Source organism: Stenella coeruleoalba (genome assembly GCF_951394435.1).
Source record: "Stenella coeruleoalba genome assembly, chromosome: 20".
In the NCBI taxonomy this organism is placed as follows: Eukaryota; Metazoa; Chordata; class Mammalia; order Artiodactyla; family Delphinidae; genus Stenella; species Stenella coeruleoalba.
The window spans coordinates 26,330,516-26,352,720 of NC_137166.1; the positions used below are offsets into that span (position 1 = coordinate 26,330,516).

The 22,205-nt window shown below is 39.5% G+C and overlaps 1 protein-coding gene across 1 annotated transcript in view; it reads right to left on the reverse strand.

Annotated features, from left to right (window-relative positions):
* Positions 1-22,205, reverse strand: part of LOC307178258 (uncharacterized protein) — a 1,492,981-nt gene that overhangs the window by 1,312,526 nt on the left and 158,250 nt on the right. The gene's annotated exons all lie outside the window — the stretch shown is intronic.

Consider the following 22,205-nt stretch of genomic DNA (forward strand, 5'->3'; position numbering starts at 1 on the left):
CAAACAGAGAGGAAAAAGAAATAAAAGGAATCCAAATTGGAAAAGAAGTAAAACTGTTGCTGTTTGCAAGATGACATGACACTATACATAGAAAATCCTAAAGATGCTACCAGAAAACTACTAAAGCTAATCAATGAATTTGGTAAAGTTGCAGGATACAAAATTAATGCACAGAAATCTCTGGCATTCCTATACACTAACAAAAAAAATCAGAAAGAGAAATTAAGGAAACACTCCCATTTACCACTGCAACAAAAAGAATAAAACACCTAAGAATAAACCTACCTAAGGAGGCAAAAGACCTGTACTCAAAAAACTATAAGACACTGATGAAAGAAATCAAAGACGATACAAACAGGTGGTGAGATATACCATGTTCTTGGATTGGAAGAATCAGCATTGTGAAAATGACTCTATTCCCCAAAGCAATCTACAGATTCAATGCAAGCCCTATCAAACTACCAATGGCATTTTTCACAGAACTAGAACAAAGAACTTTACAATTTGTACGGAAATACAAAAGACCCCAAATAGCCAAAGCAATCCTGAGAAAGAAAAACAGAGCCGGAGGAATCAGGCTCCCAGACTTCAGACTATACTACAAAGCTACAGTAATCAAGACAGTATGATAATGGCACAAAAACAGAAATATAGATCAACGGAACAGTATAGAAAGCCCAGACATAAACCCACGCGTATATGGTCACCTTATCTTTTTTTTTTTTTTGTGGTACGCGGGCCTCTCACTGTTGTGGCCTCTCCCGTTACGGAGCACAGGCTCCAGACGCACAGGCTTAGCAGCCATGGCTCACGGGCCTAGCCGCTCCGCGGCATGTGGGATCTTCCCGGACCGGGACACGAACCCATGTCCCCTGCATCGGCAAGCGGACTCTCAACCACTGCGCCACCAGGGAAGCCCTGGTCACCTTATCTTTGATAAGGAGACAAGAATATACAGTGGAGAAAAGACAGCCTCTTCAATAAGTGGTGCTGGGAAAACTGGACAACTACATGTAAAAGAATGAAATTAGAATACTCCCTAACACCATACACAAAAATAAACTCAAAATGGATTAAAGACCTAAATGTAAGGCCAGACACTATCAAACTCTTAGAGGAAAACATAGGCAGAACACTCTATGACACAAATCACAGCAAGATCCTTTTTGACCCACCTCCTACAGAAATGGAAATAAAAACAAAAATAAACAAATGGGACCTAATGAAACTTAAACGCTTTTGCACAGCAAAGGAAACCATAAACAAGACGAAAAGACAACCTTCAGAATGGCAGAAAATATCCACAAACAAAGCAACTGACAAAGGATTAATCTCCAAAATATACAGAAAGCTCATGCAGGGCTTCCCTGGTGGTGCAGTGGTTGAGAGTCCGCCTGCCGATGCTGGGGACACGGGTTTGTGCCCCGGTCCGGGAAGATCCCACATGCCACGGAGCGGCTGGGCCTGTGAGCCATGGCCACTGTACCTGTGCATCCAGAGCCTGTGCTCCACAATGGGAGAGGCCACAACAGTGAGAGGCCTGCGTACCACAAAAAAAAAAAAAAAAAGCTCATACAGCTCAATATCAAGAAAACAAACAACCCAATCCAAAAATGGGCAGAAGACCTAAATAGACATTTCTCCAAAGAAGACATACAGATGGCCAAAAGACACATGAAAAGATGCTCAACATTGCTAATTATTAGAGAAATGCAAATCAAAGCCACAATGAGGTATCACCTCACACCGGTCAGAATGGCCATCATCAAAAAATCTACAAAAAATAAATGCTGGAGAGGGTGTGAAGAAAAGGGAACCCTCCTGCACTGTTGGTGGGAAGGTAAATTGATACAGCCACTGTGGAGAACAGTATGGAGCTTCCTTAAAAAACTAAAAACAGAACTACTGTATGACCCAGCAATCCCACTACTGGGCATATACCCTTAGAAAACCATAATTCAAAGAGTCATGTACCACAGTGTTCATTGCAGCACTATTTGCAATAGCCAGGACATGGAAGCAACCTAAGTGTCCATCGACAGATGACTGGATAAAGAAAATGTGGCACATATATACAATGGAATATTATTCAGCCATAAAAAGAAATGAAATTGAGTTATTTGTAGTGAGGTGGATGGACCCAGAGTCTCTCACACAGAGTGAAGTAAGTCAGAAAGAGAAAAACAAATATCGTCTGCTAACGCATATATATGGGATCTAGAAAAATAATACTGATGAACCTAGTGGTAGGGCAGTAATAAAGATGCAGATGTTGAGAACGGAGTTGCGGACACAGGGTGGGAAGGGGAGGCTGGGACACAGTGAGAGAATAGCACTGACATATATACACAACCAAATGTAAAACAGATAGCCAGTGGGAAGCTGTTGCATAATACAGAGAGATCAGCTCGGTGCTTTGTGACATCGTAGAGGGGTGGGATAGGGAGGGTGGGAGGGAGGCTCAAGAGGGAGGAGATATGGGGGTGTATGTATGCATATAGCTGATTCACTTCTTTGTACAGTAGGAACTAACACAACACTGTAAAGCAATTACACTCCAATAAAGATGTTAAAAAAAAAAAAGAAGACTTGGGGTAATTGTTGAGGAGCAAGGATTTGAGAAGGAATCTGAAAGGAGAGGCAGAAATACTAAAAATAAAGTTTGTTGACCTGTACAAAGAAAAAAGAAAAGGTATTAAAAAAAATAACTTATGGTTACCAAAGGGGAAACGTTGGGGCGAGGGTTAAATTAAGAGGTTGGGATTAACATATACACACCACTACATATAAAATAGATAATCAACAAGGACCTACTGTATAGCACAGAGAACTCTACTCAATATTCTGTAATAGCTTATATTGGGCAAAGAATCTGAAAAAGAATAGATATATGTATACGTGTAACTGAACTACTTTGCTGTACACCTGAAACTAAGACAACATTGTAAATCAACTACATCCCAATATAAAATAAAAATTAAATTTAAAATAAATATATAAAGTACCCTCTTCAGGGATGACAGTAAAATATCTGAAAATAATATTACAACACAAACTGTGGTAGATAAGGGCAGCTCCTTTTCTTCTCATCCTGAGTGTGACTTTTTGATTTTGTTGACCTGAAATAAACAGACTGCCTGATACTTCTCCAAGGATGAGTTTATTTGTGTCAGCAGAGGATTGCAATTCGGGGTCTGTAATCATGGGAGCCTCATGCAAGTCCCCCCACAGCAAGAGGATAACATTTTTATAGAGGGGAGAAGGAAGTTGAGGGGCCTGTAGTAAACAGAGTCCATGGCTTTTCATTAGCTGAGTCCTTGACAGGAAAGAAAAGGAGTTGTTCTCCTTCCTACTGGGCTTGGCTCACCTCTCAGGGTGAGCGCTCCCCCTACTCGTCTCCCAACTCTAATTGAGGTTTCTGTTTATTAATTTTTTATGATTCCTGTCCAAGAAAATTATACAAAAGCCTATAAAAGATTGCCCCAATAGATAGCCTGCATTTTATGCTTACCTGCCTCACACTTCCCTTTACCCTCTCATCTCCTCAACTCTCCATTTATATTTCCACATCCCCCATAATAGGTACCTAAACCATTCAGTTTCTCCTTTCTCTGCCTTGATCACTCTACCTGACTACAAATTTCATCTATTCCTCTCCTCGGTTATGTATTCCATACATCTCTCTGCCGATCAAGAGACCTAAAAGGAAATATAAACACAGAACAGCCTCCTCCTCATCCTCCTCCACCATGTACATCAGCTCTGAACAGTGGAACTGGAAAGAAAGGGAACCTGCATTTTCTGAGCACCATCTAAGTGCCTGGCACTTAAATACTTGACAGAACTTATCCCGCTGAATCCTCACTATGTTCCAATTTTACAGCTGGGGAAACTGAAGTTCCTTAAAGTAACAAAGCTGGTAGATGGAAGACCTGGGATTTAGACATTGGTCATTCTGACTCCAAACTCCATTTTTAACAGATCCTAATTTACAAATTGTGCTTTGATGGTGCAATATGAATCATCTCTCCACAATGTCCTCCACCACCTAGATATTTCTGCCCTTGCTCAATGTCATTCTGGTCCACCATAGGCATGAAGTGCACTAGGGAATCACACTAGAAAGCAAATAGCTCCCAACCACTTTATTTATTTATTTATTTATTATTTTTATTTTTTTTCTTTTTTGCGGTACGCGGGCCTCTCACTGTTGTGGCCTCTCCCATTGCGGAGCACAGGCTCTGGACGCGCAGGCTCAGAGGCCATGGCACACGGGCCCAGCCGCTCCGCGGCATGGGGGATCTTCCTGGACCGGGGCACGAACCCGCGTCCTCTGCATCGGCAGGCGGACTCTCAACCACTGTGCCACCAGGGAAGCCCCCAACCACTTTATTCACAACTCGGGGTCTCTGGTATGCTTTGCTTTTCTTGCGCATACATTGAAAGATAATGTGTTTTGTGATGTTAATACTGGAGTGGCATTCAAAATCTTATCATGAGATAAATATCCTTCTTGTGTGCCAAAAGGAAAAAAATGAAAATGCAATACATTTAATAATCATCCAAATGAACAGGAATGAAAGGAGCTGTGTGGCTGGTTTGATGCCAAGTCACCTCTGCCCTGTCTGACACTGATCCACCACTTTATCTTCAGCTGTTTACTCAGTCCAAGGGCCCCACTTCCTGTTTGATTTGCATCCCACGAGCTGCCAGGGCCAGACATCCTGAAATAAATTACCAAATGGACTCCAGGCAAACGTCTTGTTCTCATTACGAATTTTGAGAAGTATAAAGAACCTCCTGTGGACCACAGTGTAGTCCTTTTAGGTCTACTGAGAAAAGGTCAGCTTTCCTCTTCCGGAGGATGTATCTCCCAGAGCCCAACAGCAAACAGCAGTAGTGAGATCTTCTGTGTTTATAACCCCTTTTGCAAAAACCTGGTTCAGAGAAAAGACCATGGGCTTTGGAGTCAGAAAGATCTGGGTTCAAGTCTGAGCTCTGCCACCTACTCTATCTGCAACCTTATAATATAATATATGCAACCTTAGTATGTATATATCACACATAATATAATGACATGCGTCCACCATTAGAGTATCATATAGAATAGTTTCAGTGCCCTAAAAATCCTCTGTGCTCTGCCTGTTCATCCCTCTCCCCTCACTCAATCCTGTCAACATGTGATCTTTTTACTGTCTCCATTGTTTTGCCTTTTCCATAATGTCATATAGGTGAACCACATAGTTTGTAGCCTTTTCAGATTGGCTTCTTTCACTTAGTAATACGCACTTAAGGTTCCTCCATATCTTTTCATGGCTTGATATCCTATTTGTTTTTAGCACTGAATCCACTGTTCACAATGGTGAACACTTTTTAAACAGAAAAGCCCAACTGAGATTTACTGCATCAGAGTTTTTACACATATTTTAACCAGGTCCTCAAGGTGATTCTGATGCACACCTGGGCTAGATAATGGTAAATATTTTCTCCTGGATTTAAAAAGCATATGCATTATATCCAGACAAAACTATAATTCGAAAAGATACATGCACCCCTATGTTCATAGCAGCACTATTTACAATAGCCAAGACACAGAGACAACCTAAATGTACATCAACAGATGAATGGATAAAGAAGATACACACACACACACACACACACACACACACACACACACACACACACACACACAATGGAATATTACTCTGCCATAAAGAAGAATGAAATAATGCAGCTGCATGGATGGACCTAAAGATTATCATACCAAGTGAAGTTAAGCCAGAAAGAGACAAATTCCATATGATATCACTTATATGTGGAATCTAAAATATGACACAAATGAACTTATCTATGAAAGAGAAACAGACTCACAGACATAGAGAGAATAGATTTGTGGTTGCCAAGGGGGAGGGGGCCGGGGGAGGGTTGGATTGGGAGTTTGGGACTAGCAGATGGAGAGTAATATATATAGAATGCATAAACAGCAAGGTCCTATTGTATAGCACAGGGAACTGTATTCAACATCCTGTAATAAACCATAATGGGAAATAAATAAATAAAAAGCATATGCATTAATGTTCCCTAGATTTAAGGTGATTCTTTTCCTTTGAGGGAAAAATGTTTATTTCCTGCAAGGTGGACGAGTCTATGCTCCATCCCAGTATCCCGCCTCAGTCAATGAGTCCTAGTATGGGGAGAATACAGGAGGATCTAGGCAGGGTGGATTCTCCCCTAATAAAGTAAGTTTTGCCTTCAGTTCTTGATCAGTTAGGAGGGAGAAAGAAGAGAAGGGTAATTTGCCAAGAAAAAATGGTAGAAAAGAGGAAAAGTGCTAAAATTCCTGACATCTTAATTTTTGCCACATGATAGGCACTCTAGAGACATGGTCTCTTTAACTTTATTTCTATAGGAGGTAATATTTACCTATTTAAAGATAAAGAAACTAAGAGCGTAAACTTTAACATTTGCAGATGAGAGGAGTCAATCTAATGTCTGCCTGTCTTCTTGTACTAGTTATTATTTTACCCACTCCAATACAGATTGTAAGATTTTTGAGGAAAAGGACCACATGTGTCCATTTAACCCAAGTGCTTGACTGACACAAGGTACACAATAAATATTTATGAAATATGTCTTAAATGAATAATTGTTCACGGGAGTGTGCTGCCTCCTTTTGCTAGATTAACTCCAGTAGAAAGCGGAGAAAGATTAGTTAATATTCCTGATATTTTTATGCAATTCACTTTTTGACATTCTTTGATAGCACAGGCCTCAGACAGAGATATCTCTTAAAGCTGCAGATGATTCAGGAAAGCCTGTTAAACCTCAGATTCATAATCACAGTAGGCGATGGTGGTTCATTTCCTAAGCTCACCTTGACACACCTTTTAATCAAGGCGAGCCAGGCTAATGGTGCCTATGATTTATCCTTCCAGAAGAACCACAGATCCCATTCTACTGTGCCTTGAACACATTTACAGCTTCCTTAGACTAAGCATCAGTTCCCTCAATGTTGAGAAAACAGTCAACAATGAATAAAAAAGTGGGTTTGCTTCCAAGTACATAAAATGTGTTTCTTTATAAATCCTCTCCAAGGGCTCCTAATGACATATAGCTCATATTGTAGTCATAGAATGAGCTGTATTTGCCCCTGGGCCTTCTCAGGCTAGTAACACATTAGACATTTGTGATGTGCATTAATTCTCTCATACCATTCACTGCCTTACATTTCCAAAGAGCTAGTAGCTCAGTGCTAATGAGGTCAAGGTCCCAGGTTTGATTCTTCATGGGCACAGATGATTATCCCTCTCATGTTTAGACATATAAATATCACTGAACCTTGCCAGCTTGGACTATTTTTTCTTCACGGACAAATTCTTATAGAGAAAAGAGGGTCATTTCAACCTCTGGGTCTCAATGTTCTACTCAATAAAATGAGAATAATAATAATGGATCCTTATTACGTATCTTGTAATGTCCAAAGTATCTAAGAAAATAATGCATATAAATGTACTTAATAAGCATTATAGAAATAAAGGAAAGGGGAAGGAAAGAAGGAGGAAGGGAGAAAGAGAGGGAGGGAGGGAAAAAGGAAAAGCTTTGGTAAGATGGTATTAATAGAGGATCACAGTGGCCTTTCATTATTTAGTCTTACCTAATGTCTTTCTGCCATTTTTTTTTATAATAGCGGCCCAATATTTATCTCAAGGAGCTATCTTTTTTCCACTTTGTGTTTATGTGGCTTGACACATCCCCTAGGTCTAGATGTGGAACCATATCACAGTTCTCACCAGTTCATTTAGTTCCATTTTTTGGACACAGTGATTATTTCAGAATTGAAATAGGCCCACATCAATCCAAAGCCAATTTCAGGACTTTTCCAAAGCAACTGGACAAGGGGCTTTCTCCACAGACTTGGAAAGTGAAAAAGTGAGTCAGCACTGTCTTGGAACCATCCTGACTTGAGAGCCTGCCTGAAAATGGAAAACAAAGTGGAACTGCAGAATCTAGAGATGTAGAGAACTCACTCCTAATGATATTGTTTGAGCACCTGGATCTAGCTATACCTGAAGCTATATTTAAAATTGTCAGCCTACAAATTTCCCTTTTTATTCAAAGCCAGTTTAGAGCTGGGTTTCTATCACTGAGACTAAAAGAATCCTGATTAACATGATTACAGAAAGCAGGAAAGAAGTTCAAATACGTCAGCTCTGCCACTGCATGTCTTTCAGCCTGTGCATGGAAAAAGAAAGAACAAAAGTTACACACAGAATTCATTTAAATCTTGACTCTACTACTAGTGTTCTAACTAGTGTGAAGCAAATTACTTGATCTTTCCGAGCCTTGTCTTTGCATAGGTAAAATGGAGAGACAGCTAACTACCATGTGGAGTGACATAGAGAATTAAATAAAATGAAATAAGAGTGTAGCACATTGTATGCACTCTATACACTTCTTCCTACATTCCTGATTATCTCCTAGAAATCCAGAGATGAGAGGGAAGTGGACAAGTTCTCACTGATTGTGCCCTTGAGGCTATCAGCTCACATACCAAGTTCCAGGTTCAGTTTTTCATTCACTTGAGTTGCACTGCAGTGTGACTAACCAGATCACTATTTCCAACCCACTGCAGTTATTGTTTAGTTCTCCATACAACCCAGAATCCTTTCATCAGCGTGTTTTTTAAATGGGGTGAGGGTGGGTTTCTGCAGCAGAGACAGTATCTCAGGCAGTTGGAAGCCCAGTAAGATGGAAAAAAAGAAACCCTGTGTCTAGTCTCATTCTCTGGAGAGCTTTATAAAGGCACACATCTGTTAATGAAGGCATAGATTTGGTCTGTTTTTTAGAATTTAGTCCGAAAACAAACAAACGAGGAAATCCCGAACAATTCAGGAAGCATAAAGTGGGAAGGAAGGAAGGAAGGGAGGGAGGGCAGTGAGGAACCTATGCATATTAAAATAGAAGCCAAACTCAAAAATGATAACTCCTAATTTCTGTCCTTTGCCTGAGGTCAAATCCACTGCTCTCCTTCTCCATCAGTGCCTTCCTAGACCAAGCCATCATCTTTGTCCTCTTGACCTTGGAGCTGGTGTCTGGCAACCTGAAAAATCTATGTCCTAAATAGCATCTAGGATGGTCTTAACAAAAACAAAAAAATAATAATAAATCAGATCATCCCCTACTTAAAATGACCCAGTGGCTCTGGAATATATGTTGGCAGTTTCTTAAAAAACTAAATATGCAACTACTATATGACCCAGCAATCACGCTCTTAGGCATTTATCCAAGAGAAATGAGAACTAATGTTCACACCTGTATGCGAGTCCTCATAGCAGCTTTATTCATAACAGCCCAAAACCAGAACCAACTCACTGGGTGATAGTTAAATAAACTGTGGTATATCCAAAACATGTCATATTACTCAGCAATGAGAAGAAACAACCTACTGATACATGCCTATTGACACAGATTGATGTTGAAAAAAAGTCAATCCCGAAAGGTGATATACTGTAAATTTCATACGTATAACATTTTTGAAATGACAGAATTATAGAAATGGAGAACAGATTAGTGAGTGCCAGGGATTAGGGCTGGGGATGGAGGTAGGAGTGACATGGATGTGACCATAAAAGGGCAACACAAAGGCTCCTTGTGGTGATGGAACCGTTCTGTATCTTGACTGGGGAGATGGATACATGACTCTACACAAGTGATAAAACTGAATGGAACTATGCAGTGCATGATAAAACAGACAAAGGAGTACAAATAAAACTGTGGCGATCTCAATAAAATCAGTGGATTATATCAACGTCAATATGCTGATTGTGATATTGCATTACAATGTTGCAAGATGTTAACCTTGGGGGAAACTGAGTATAGTGCACTCAGGACCTCTGGCACCATTTCTTACCACTACATGTGAATTTACAACTATCTCAAAGTAAAAGGTTCGATTTTTTTAAAAACCACTCGATGCTTTCCCATCCTATTAAGAATAACATTGCAGATCAGTAGTGGGAATGGAGACCTGACCCCAGAGAGCCCTGAGCAGCCCCATCACCATCCTGGCCTAGTTACCATCACACCTTGGGAGGAGCCTCAGCTGCCACAGTGGGTCCCAGTCACCCTCACTGCAACAGTGAGCAGCCCCCGCCTGCCTTCAGGGATGAGAAGATCATTGCACCCAAGGGCTTGCGAATAGCCAAATGATTCAACGTAAGAAACAGATGTGTTGGGACTTCCCTGGCAGTCCAGTGGTTAAGACTCCGCACTTGCACTGCAGGGGGCAGGGGTTTGACCCCTGGTCGGGGAACTAAGATCCCACATGCCGTGTGGCACAGCCAAAAAATTTTAAAAAATAAAAGAAAGAAAGAAACATATGTGGTTTCATCAACAGGAATGACACCAAAGAATGTGTATTTGTACACCAGACTGCCATAAGAATAACCCCGGAAGTACCTTTGCAGTGTAGGAGATGGAGAAAGGGTGGAGTTTGACATTGTTGGAAAGAGAAGAGAAGGCGGAGGCAGCATGTGTTACAGGCCCTGGTGATGGTCAATATCGCTGCAGATTGTAAGTGTGATAGATACACTCCATGTTGCAGGGTCCTCCATGCCGTTAGCAGCATAATTACCAAAATAGGGAGGGCAGGAGAAGAATGTGGGATGGGAGAGCGCTACCGGGGCCCACCATAGCACATGCGGAGACCCTTCGGGAGTGAACCACGGTATTCCAACCCTCCTGTGCACGGAGCGGGGATGGAGGGTGCTGACAACCAGGGTGCAGAGCAAGGCAGACCCATGAGACAGAATATGTATCAGGTTAGAGACCACGATTCCGCAGGGGCCCTCCTAGCCAGACAGCCTAGAGAGGAAGGCAACGAAGAAGATAAGGAAAATCTAGGTGAGGAGACCTGGAGGTCAATAGCCACCTCAACATGGGTACCGCCGCAACTTCAACTACTGACACAGACACCCAGAAAACCCTCAACCACAAGGTGGCAAAGAGACAGATGCAGTCCATCCACCTGCTGAGAATTCATCCACTCCCACAACTGAGCAGGGTGGTACTGAGTAAATGCCTGGCTTACCATCTCTGCAGTCATCGGTTTAGCCATCCAACAAGAAGAAATGAACATGAAATTCCTGCAATAAGAAATGAACAAAAGATTGGAGCTGAAGACCTTAATTGCTTGCTTTTTGCCTGTTGACCAGATGACTAGAACTATCTGCATTGTTTATGCTGCATGGGGTTTTTATAATTTTTTTTTTTTTTGCAGTACGCAGGCCTCTCACTGTTGTGGCCTCTCCCGTTGCGGAGTACAGGCTCTGGACGCGCAGGCCCAGTGGTCATGGCCCACGGGCCCAGCCGCTCCGCGGCATGTGGGATCCTCCCGGACTGGGGCATGAACCCGTGTCCCCTGCTTCGGCAGGTGGACTCCCAACCACTGCGCCACCAGGTAAGCCCGGGTTTTTATAATTTTTACCTAAAGGTATCTCTTTATGGTCATGACAAGTGTGTTTTTTTTTTTTTTAAATCTTGGTTATTCTCGATACACCTTTAAAGGTTTTTAAATTGTTTCACATCTGGTCAAGTTGAGATTTTTAAGAAGCTCATTTTTAATTTGCAATGAAAGTTTACAACTTGATTTTTTCAAAGAAAGTCAACAAACAGCAAACACATGTCAACAGAGGTCTTAAGTTTTTTCTTTTAATTTTTTTTTAATATTTATTGATTTTGGCTACGCCAGGTCTTAGCTGCGGTAGGCGGGATCTTCATTGCGGCATGCAGGATCTTTAGTTGCAGCATGCACATGGGATCTAGTTCCCCGACCAGGGATCGAACCCGGGCCCCCTGCATTGGGAGCATGGAGTCTTACCCACTGGACCACCAGGGAAGTGCCAAAGGTAAGTTTTTAAAAGTTTTTTAAAGTTAAGTTAAAAAAAAAAAAAGAATAACATTGTATTACCTGTCCTGGCTTACAGAGCCCTATCCAACCTGGCCCCTTCTGCTCTCTACCATCTCCTCTATTGCCATGTTCCCACCCGGCTTCTGAAAGGATCCACAAGGCCTTGGCATTAATTGTCTCCTTTTATTGAAATGTTCTACCTCTAATCTCTGCAGGATTAGCTCCCAACCTGTTACCTTCTCAGGGAGGCTTTTCCTGACTACACATTCAAAAGCACCCAGCCACCCGGTTACATCACCCTATATTAATTATCATTGTGGTATCTATTATTTTTTTGTTTATTTTTTCATGTTGTTTATATTTGTTTCCTTCCACTAGAAAGTAGGCTCCTTAAGGGCCAGGATTCTGTTTGTTATTCTTTGCTGTATTTCTGTCATCGGAAACAGTGTCAGACACATAGTAAGTGCTCATTAAGTGTCAGACACATAGTAAGTGCTCATACTAAGTGTTCATTAAGTAGATATACTCATGTGTAAATGATAAGTTGTAGAAAGAGGTCTTGCTTAATACATAGTCATTCCTCTTGTCATTCAAGGCCCCCATCTATCTCCAAAGAATTCAAAGTCTCCACCCAAATATTACATCTTAGTGTTTTAATGAAAGGCTCAATATTAGTAGGATAGCCCAGACCTGAAGAAGCCAAGAATTCAGAGAACAGACACATCGCAGAGATGAATGGAAGAAGCGGGAAGAACCCAGGTACAGGTGGTAATAGAAAGGGGGACAAAATGGAAAATCCAGGTAAACTTAGCAAGCACACACTGACCTCCCTAGGTGCCAGGTACTATGCTATACCCTGTAGAGATACGAGATGATATAGTCCTAGTCTGAAGCATCCATGTGGTCCCTGATGACTCTACCCGAGAGGCCCAGCAGGAAGGGGCATCATTTGAGTGACCTGACAGATGGGCTGGATAACCTGAGCAGAGTGGTCAGAGCCAGGAGAATTCCATCTTAGGGATGACGATCACTGGGCAAATAATGTAGTCAGAGACCCATCCAGAGGCCCCATTTCCCTTCAACTGGAACAGGTCCATTTTTACCTGTATCACTTACTGGGCTTCTCTGATCAACACATGATCCCATAGTCAAAAAGTGTTTGAAGCCACTGTGTATAAGGCAGACGCAGATCTTGGGCTAGTTTAACAGCAAAAGAGTTTCAATATATTCCATCATTTCAAGACAATATTTGCTTTCAACCTTTTCCACTTCTGTCTTTAAGAAATAGATAAATAGAAGCAATGCACTGACATTCTCATTTTCAAGTCCCCAGTGGGTTTCATTGTCACAGTCAGCTGAGGTTATCAAGTTCCTTCCTTAAAAATTGCTGGCCAGGCTAGACCCGAAATAGGCTATCGTATGCTTCACACATCCCACTCCAGTTGGAACAGAGCTATCTTATTCTTGAAATCGGTATTGATTTCTCTCTCAGCAACAGTATTTAACTCTTGTGCTTTCAGTCTAGGGGGCCCGGGAAGCTTCAGGTATTTTTCCTGGAAGAAAGCAGCGTCCCTCTTTTCCTTGGACTGGGGATCTTTGTTTCCCTGGTTTCTTAGGTCTGCAACAGGAAGCACCCTCCATGAGCTAAAAGACCATACTACAAAAAAGCAGTATGTCACGTGTCTACCAAGCTTTCACACTCTCACCTGCCATCATGCCTTAGTCTTTACCAAGATTGGCCTTTCTGATTCACTAATTTAACAGATAAAATTCAGGCGGGGATTGTAACCTCCAAGATATGTAAAGGTCCCAAAGTTAACATAGGACATTTCCAGTCCATTCTCTGATATGCTCCTCCCAGAAGCCCTGTGATAGAGAAAAGGCAGGGATTTTCATGCCCATTTTACAGATGAGAAAACTGATTCAGTTTCCTAGTTTTGTGGGCTCTAGCCAGCCTATTGTGCTTCTTCTCACAAAAACCAGTTGTCTGTTCTTCCCCTGACATGAAGAGTAATTTGAACCAAACTGAGCAAAATGACTGTTTCCTTTCATCAGAGCCAACTTTAACCCACATTTAGTAAAATTTAGGTGGAGTAAGGCCCTGGTCTTGGCATAAATCGTGGTTAGTCCCAACAGCTTGTTATATTCCATCCCAAAGATTATATCAACATTGGGGAACATCTATCTGTTTCTCCTGATACAGAAATTACAGAAACAGTTTGCTCATAAATAATATCATATGGTGAAAAGAATAATGATGATAAATTATGTATTTAAGGTTTCTTACCCTGTATTTCCACACACTTTATGTTACGAACTCTTACAGTGAAGTAAATACTGGTAGCTTACTTTACAAAAGAATAGATGAAGAAATTGAAGAACACAAAATTAGTTAAATCCCACGAGATGGCACACCAAATAAAGGACAGCTCTGAGTGCAAGCAGTTTAACTGGCATCTAAAACCTGTTCTCTTACCACCCACATATAATGCTTCTCAGGCAGAGAGGTTGAGAAGGAAGTACCTGTTTGTGTCCAGAAAGGAGACTATCCAATTCTCCATTTTTTCCACAAATATGTGTTGAGCATCTGTTATAGGCAAGATATTAGTCTACTCACTGGGGCCAAAGCAGTGAAAAAACAAAGGCTCCACCCTCCTGAAGCTGACATCCTATATGCAAACACTCTTGGCTTACGAACGATTATTATTCCTTGCCATGTACTCTCCCCACAAAAAGAAAATAAGATCTCCTTATACACAGGTCACAAAATGAGAAATTATACCTCTAGTCATAGTTAAACGTGAAGGCAGTGGTTCTTGGTCTTTTTATTCCAAGGTGCTAGTTAAATACCAGCATCACCACTCCATTCACAACTATGACATAGACAAAGAGGTGGGGTTTTCTATACAATTCCCTGCATGTTAGCTGTATCTTAATTGTTTTTTCTTTTCTCAAGGAAGTACAGAAGAATGCAAGAAAGTACTCTGTTATTGTAGGGTAACTATGAATCCATAGGTAATTATTTGCAAACTTCAGTACTTAATTATGAATGGTAACAAATTACTTATGACCCACCTCACAAGCGAGGTAGATATTGAGATACTATATTCTGGGCCAAGTTATCACCAGGATTCCTGTCCTGGAGAAAGCAGTAACTTATTAAATTGTCATAAACCATATGTATTTTATCATGGGTCTATACAGCCTACGTGTTAGCTGTGGGTATGAAAATGCATGTAGCTTTCAGGACTATTTTTTTTTTAATTCCTCAGCTTAGCACACAATACCAATCAGGTGAGAGGTCAGAAATGGCCTTTCAAATAGGCAGGGAGAAGAGGGAATCAGGAGGCATGGAAAACCTCTTCCAACCTTACCGATATGACTTCAACCAGCCTCATATATGGTTCATACCAGAAAGGGGCATGATAGCAGTTACTAAGATTCACCAAGTCTCCATCTTTTTATTATCTCCAGGATGTGGGAATCAAACATCTTGGGTGAGGTAAGAAAAGTGGTATTTTTATTGGATTTACGAGATATTTCCTCAGCTGCACAGCCTTAGAACCCACCTAAATGAGTCAGGCTCCCTGCAGGAAACAGAATTGATCCTACATCATTCAGATGAAGATATTTTAACTTAGGGACTGTTTACAGGAGTACAGGCATAATTTAGGGAATTATGATGGGGCAAAGATGATAGGGCAGTAAGAAATAATGTGAAGACATTAATATCCCTAAGGCCAATGCTAGGATGCTCCAGGAATCCAATGAGAGCTGGAGCCATGGAGGACAGGTCTCCAGAGGAACTGGAGGGATGCAGTTCTTGCCTGAGACAGGGAACCAAAGCAGGAAGAAAGTTGGAAGAGATATACCTCGACCTATCTCTCCTCCACATTTCCGTATACTGCCATTGCCATCTCATTGGTCAAATCCGACAATTAGCAAGCCAGGGAGTCTGGGTGATGCAGTCTGCAAGGGTCAACTTTGCAGAGCACAGAATAGAGCAGAAAAGGGAAAAGAATAGAATTGGGGTTACAAATGAATAAAAGGGGTAAAGTTTACCCATCCTTCTTGCCTCGTCTCAAGCCAACCTCTCCCTTATTTCTGTATCCCTCCCCTGACCTACTGGCCCCTCTCTCTCTCCCCTCCACTGACCTACTGGCCTTCTCAGCAGCTGCTCTCTTCTCCTCAGAGCTTCTGCACATACTGCTCCTTCTTTCTCAGACTCCTTCTCCCAGTCCCTCTTCATATGCATAGCTTTTCCTCCTCCTTGGAGGCCCCTTAAACACTATTTCTCAGGGAGACTTCAGGAGACCCAACATTTCAGAGTCCTAATCTATAAAGGGTGCAGAAACATCACTCGAAATGAAATGAGATGAAGTCAAACTGTATCTACCAAAGTCCTCTCTAGTGCCTAATGTGGAACTGATGGTGAGGGTGAAATCCAGAGGGGCTGATCAACTAAAACCCGCAGTAGCTAAACTTCCTTGTAAGAGGGTGGGCTTGGTTAACAGCAGGGCTTCTATTAGGCTGAACTTAGGGCCAGTGCTCAATCACTCAAGACACGAAAGGAGAGTCTCAGCACTGCCACCACTGTTTCTCTATTCAGCCTCTCCTGCAAGTACCTGTTGAAAAAATGCTCTCACAATTATCCATCTGGGGGCAGGGGGTGCTCTACATTAACAGGCTGTTCAAACTTCTAAACCCAGCTGGGGACCAGGGATACTTGTTATGTGCTGCTTTAATGTCCTTTACTTCTCCATCGTTAAAATATGTCACACATGTAATAATGTAATTAGCATGCATCTTCCCTAGCCCCATATTGTAGGATTCAGCCTTATTCATCCTCCGTCAAGACTGTATAGTTCTTAGCTCACTGTTGGGAACCTCCAAGGTAGATCTTCAAAAATTATACTGAATAACTAGTAAGAACCTGCTGTATAAAAAGATAAATTAAATTAAATTAAAAAAAATTATACTGAATAAAGAAAAGAATAAGCCCAGGATTTAGATAGATAGATGATATAGATAAAGATATAGATATAGATACACAGACACATATGTATGGATGCTAGATCAGAAAACATAGTTAGATTACATTTTCATCCTATGCCAATGAGACACCATTTGCAATTGAGTTTGATTCTAGGTGTCTTCATTTTAAGGGGACCTCCACTAATCAGAATACTCCTACGAAAAGTGGGAGGACTTTTAAAGTCCTGGAAGTCATCTGATAACCTTTGTGGTAGATTTCTAGCTCACTCTAAATCTACTTATTAAATTCCTCTTCTTTTTCTAAATACTGTCAAATGCATTTGCACATAAAGGGAGTTTTGCTTTTAACTGTGATAGGTAGCTTACTTATTTGTATGTGTATACCATGCCTACCACTTTTATCCCAATCATAAGATTTTGAGATTGTGAATGTCTGCATGAACTGGCCGGGGAGAATGACAGATAATGAAATTTACGGTTTAAAACCAAAAGCTCGCACTTTTACAAGTCTCTTTAACGAAGTTCTGCAAAGAAAGTAATGCATATGCTCAGCATAAATGTTTAGCTACAAACCAATGTACTCTATCAAACCTTCATTTTCAATAAATAAAATAAGCCCAAAAAAAGTAAAAATAAGGGGACAAGATAATACCTAGAATTTCATCTCTTTCTAAAGAAAAGACCACTTCCCAAACTAAATTCTAAGAAAGAAAAATATTTTTATTTCAGAGGCATTTCCTATTTTTATGCTGGCAATATACATTCCAACAGCAAGTCTGCTTCTAAAACAAATGAGTTTGTATTAATGCATCTTAAAAGCATGAAGCTACAGCTCAGATTAGGTGACTAGCTGCAAACAAGAATGCAGATGGAAACACTGTTTTATGCGCTGTAAACATGCTGTACCCTGAGACATAAAGGCACTGGGAATGTCACCCTGAAGAGTGTCCGTGCATGTCTTTTCTTCTTTCATTCTGGACTGCAGTTAAAAGTCCATGCTAATACCATTTCCTGTTTCCCAGAAAAGAAATTAAAAGTCAGAAACAATTTAAATTACTTGAATCCTCTCCCATGAGAGGAATTTGTATACCTCAGAAATGAATGTGGCTCTTTGATGGGGAATGCTTATTTGCTGTTGACAGCTTTTTAGTGAAAAAGATAGAAATCAGATTGAATTTCGACAGTGAGAAATTGAGAGCTTGTTCTGCCAGCAGGAGGCTGAGGCCTCTAATTTTACCTCTGCAAAACAAAGATGAACCAAGAATATAATCTACCTACTTTTCAAAAACAAAACATAAAAATTCTTCATGTAGCCTGCTTCAAAGTAAGAAAAATTGCACATAGGGCCAGCTCTGTTCTATCCATCTTGGTATTAATATAATAGCTGGACTGTATTCAAAAGCAGATAGAATAGATTCCAAATTCCATTATACTCTCTTTTCTGAACTTTTCATTTGAACAATGAAGTCCACAGTAACCCCATCAAACTTCCTTAAACCAAAAGTCTGACAATCCCTGAATATCAAAATATGTGTAGCACACAAAGTTAAATTCTATTCTACACGCAAAATATCAATTGTCAAAGGTACACTTTTGCAATAGTGGTGATATACAGATAGCCTTCATTAGACTCTAGTAAGCTCCTAATTATATATATAATAAATCCAAAGAGGCAATACTTGCTTTGTAACGGAAATAAAATTTGGCTTTGGTGTGTCTGTCAGATTCTTTGAAGACATTTAGTTTTCTAACATTTACATCTGAGACAAAGGTAATGTTTATAAATTTCACATCCCAAAAGCCTGAGGGGGAGAAACATCATAACAATTTTCCAAGTTAGTATATTATGGTTGCGGAAGAGATTTTTGCTAATAGAGATGTTTAACATCAAAGATATTTCTGATACCACGACGTTATGTGTATTATCTCAGGAAAAAAACAAGGTAGATGTTATCATAGACTCAAAACAGGGTTTTATCAGGCAATATATACCAGGCTCTCCTTTGTCCCCTCAAAGAACAGAGAATAATGATAATAACAACAACCACTACTATTATTACCAAGTTGCCAGACAGAAAAGCATATGATGTCTCAGGGGACAAAATTAATCAAATACAAAAGTAAATATAATGAAAGGAAGTAGCACAGTATGTTAAAATCCAAAGCAGTTATAAGGATACAAGGAGGAAAGGACTACATAACTATAGAAAAATGTAGATGTGATATTTGATAAAGACATAAAAATAGTATTACAGATATATACAGAATATTTGTTTTAGCAAGTTTCAATCAACCATGTGTTTTCAACAATTTTAAAAGAAATTAATTCCCTGCATATTTAAGCATTAACACCATATGCCAATCTAGCTAAAGAAAATAAATGAAGTCTAATTGAGTGTATTAGTTCAAAATAATTAATTTTACTAAATTTTTATTGAAAGTAATATCAGGATACAAAATAAAAAAAGATCTGCGGGCTCATTCAGTTTAATTTGAGAATTCTACAGCAGAGAAAGTGAGTCCACTGAAAAGAACCAACTGATTTCTGTATTTCTGGAACTTGGTTAGTTATCCTAAAAAAATCTGCTAAAAACAATCAGAAATACTAGCAAAAGATATAGTAGGCATCCTTTTAAAGTGTGTTGGTTGGCCAAAAAGAAAATGATCCCAGATGGAAACATGAGAATAAAAGATGAAATAAAGAGCAAAGAAAGGTGTTAAAAAAAAAAGTGGATGAATCTACATAAATATTTATTACATAAAACAATAGTAATACATTATGGTATTTAATATACGTAGAAAAGTGTAGTATAATAACAGCACAGGCATGAAGTAAATCAATAGAAATAAAGTGTTCTACAGCCCTGGAATTTTTTTTTTTTTTTTTGCGGTATGCGGGCCTCTCACTGTTGTGGCCTCTCCCGATGCGGAGCACAGGCTCCAGACGCACAGGCTCAGCAGCCGTGGCTCACGGGCCCAGCCGCTTCATGGCATGTGGGATCCTTCCGGACCAGGGCACGAACCCGTGTCCCCTGCATCGGCAGGCGGACTCTCAACCACTGCACCACCAGGGAAGCCCAGCCCTGGAATTTTTATTGAAGTAGTAAAAGTTCTAAATTATATTGCACTGGAATAAATCAAGGATGAATGTCTTAATACTTAGAGGAACCACAAAAGGAATAGTAAAATAACAATTTAATAAGTGATGTAAATGGAATAATAACATTTTAATGATTAATCAATAAAAGACAAGAAATGTGAGAGAAAAAAGAATATGACCAGTGTGATAGAGAACAAATTGTTAAGCCAGTTAATATGAGTAAACGTAAATGGATTAGAAACTCTGCACATGCACCCATGCACACACACGCACGTCCAACAACAGAGCAATGTACCTATCAAAACTTGAATGCAGTTAAAGCTACTCTTAAATACATGTGTTAGAAAAGAAAAATGAATAAGAATCCATTTTAAAGAGAAAGTCTTTAAAAATAAAGAATAGAAAATAAAACCACAAGAAAACAGGGGGAAAGATGTAACAAAAACAAGAGCAGAAAATAATATAGAAGACAAACATCAAATAATAAGTCCACAAATACAAAAACTGTTTCTTTGAAAATATAATAAAATTAACAGCTTCCTAACAAAATGATTCATAAAACAGAAAAAGAATGCACAAGCCATCAATTTCAGTTAAGAACAAAGGGACATCTCTACAGATTCTACAGATGTTAACAAGATAATAAGATGTGATTATCAACATCTTTGTGCTAATAAATTTAAAAATTACATGAAATGAACATTTTTCTAGATAAATACAACTTAAACTAAAAGGAATACAGGAAAAAATAAGGATTCTGAATAGTTTTATACTCAAAGTTAAAGAAATTAAATCCATTATTAAATTTTCCCACAAATAAAATTTCAAATCAGATTACTGTGCTCCCCCTGTGCTTCTTCTAAACAAGATTGGTTTAGCATTGAAAATTCAATGTAATGCACCAATTAAGAAAATAAAATGACTGGGAAAATCTACCATCATATTTACAGATGCAAGAAAGGCATTTAATAAACTTCAAACTCTTTCATGATTTCAAAACGAAACTCTCAGCAAATTAGAAATAGCAGGGAACTTAATCTGATAAATCACATCTTTTAAAAAATCATACTTCGGGCTTCCCTGGTGGCGCAGTGGTTGGGGGTCCGCCTGCCGATGCAGGGGATGTGGGTTCGTGCCCCGATCCGGGAGGATCCCACGTGCCGCGGAGCGGCTGGTTCCGTGGGCCATGGCCGCTGGGCCTGTGCGTCCGGAGCCTGTGCTCCGCGGCGGGAGAGGCTGTGGCAGTGAGAGGCCCATGTACCGCAAAAAAAAAAACAAAAAAAAAAACGTACTTCATACATTTTCATGTAAAAAACTTCAAGGTGAAATATTAAAAGATTTCGCCAAGATCAGGAATGATAAAACAATGTCATTGCTTACCAATTTGATTCAACATTTAATCATGAAAAAGTGCCTAGTCAAGGCTTTAGGATTAAAAATATATATATATAAATTTTAAAAAGAAAAACTAAAAGAGTGATTATTTACAAACTAATACATGGTTGTGTACATAGAAAATTCAATACTCTATGGACAATATATTAGATATAATAAGTGCATTTAGCAAGAATTCCTAATGACAAGATTGATATACAAAAACCAATTGTATTAATAAACACCAGAAACAAAAACAAAATCATTTTCAAAAAAAAATTTATCAAAATATCATCCAAAAAAATCTATTACCCAGAAATATATCTAAGAACAATGTGCAAGACTTTTGTACTGAAAATTAGAAACTATTATTGAGAAAAAAAAATTTTAAGAACAAAAAGATGGAACAAAAGAAAAAATGGATAAAAAAATGGAAAGAAAAGTCATGTTTAAAGATGCAAAACTCAATGATTTAAAGTTATCAATTTTCCCTAAATTGATCTGTAGATCTTATGCAATTCCAATAAAAATTTCAAGGATGTTTGTGCGTGCAAACTGATGTCAATACTAACATTTTACAGGAATGCAAAGAATAGTCTAAACTTTGTTTTGAAGATCAAAGCTGTGCACTTACACTACTAGACATTAAAAGTTAATTATGAAATTATAACAATTTAGACTGTTGGATATTGGTACAAGGAAAGACTAAAAGACCAATGAAAAATAAATTTTTTTAAGTCCAGAAGTAAAATTGCAATAAAATGAGAAAAAGATAGCCTTTATAATAATTGATGCTGGGCCAATTGAAAATGCAAATTGAAAAATTGG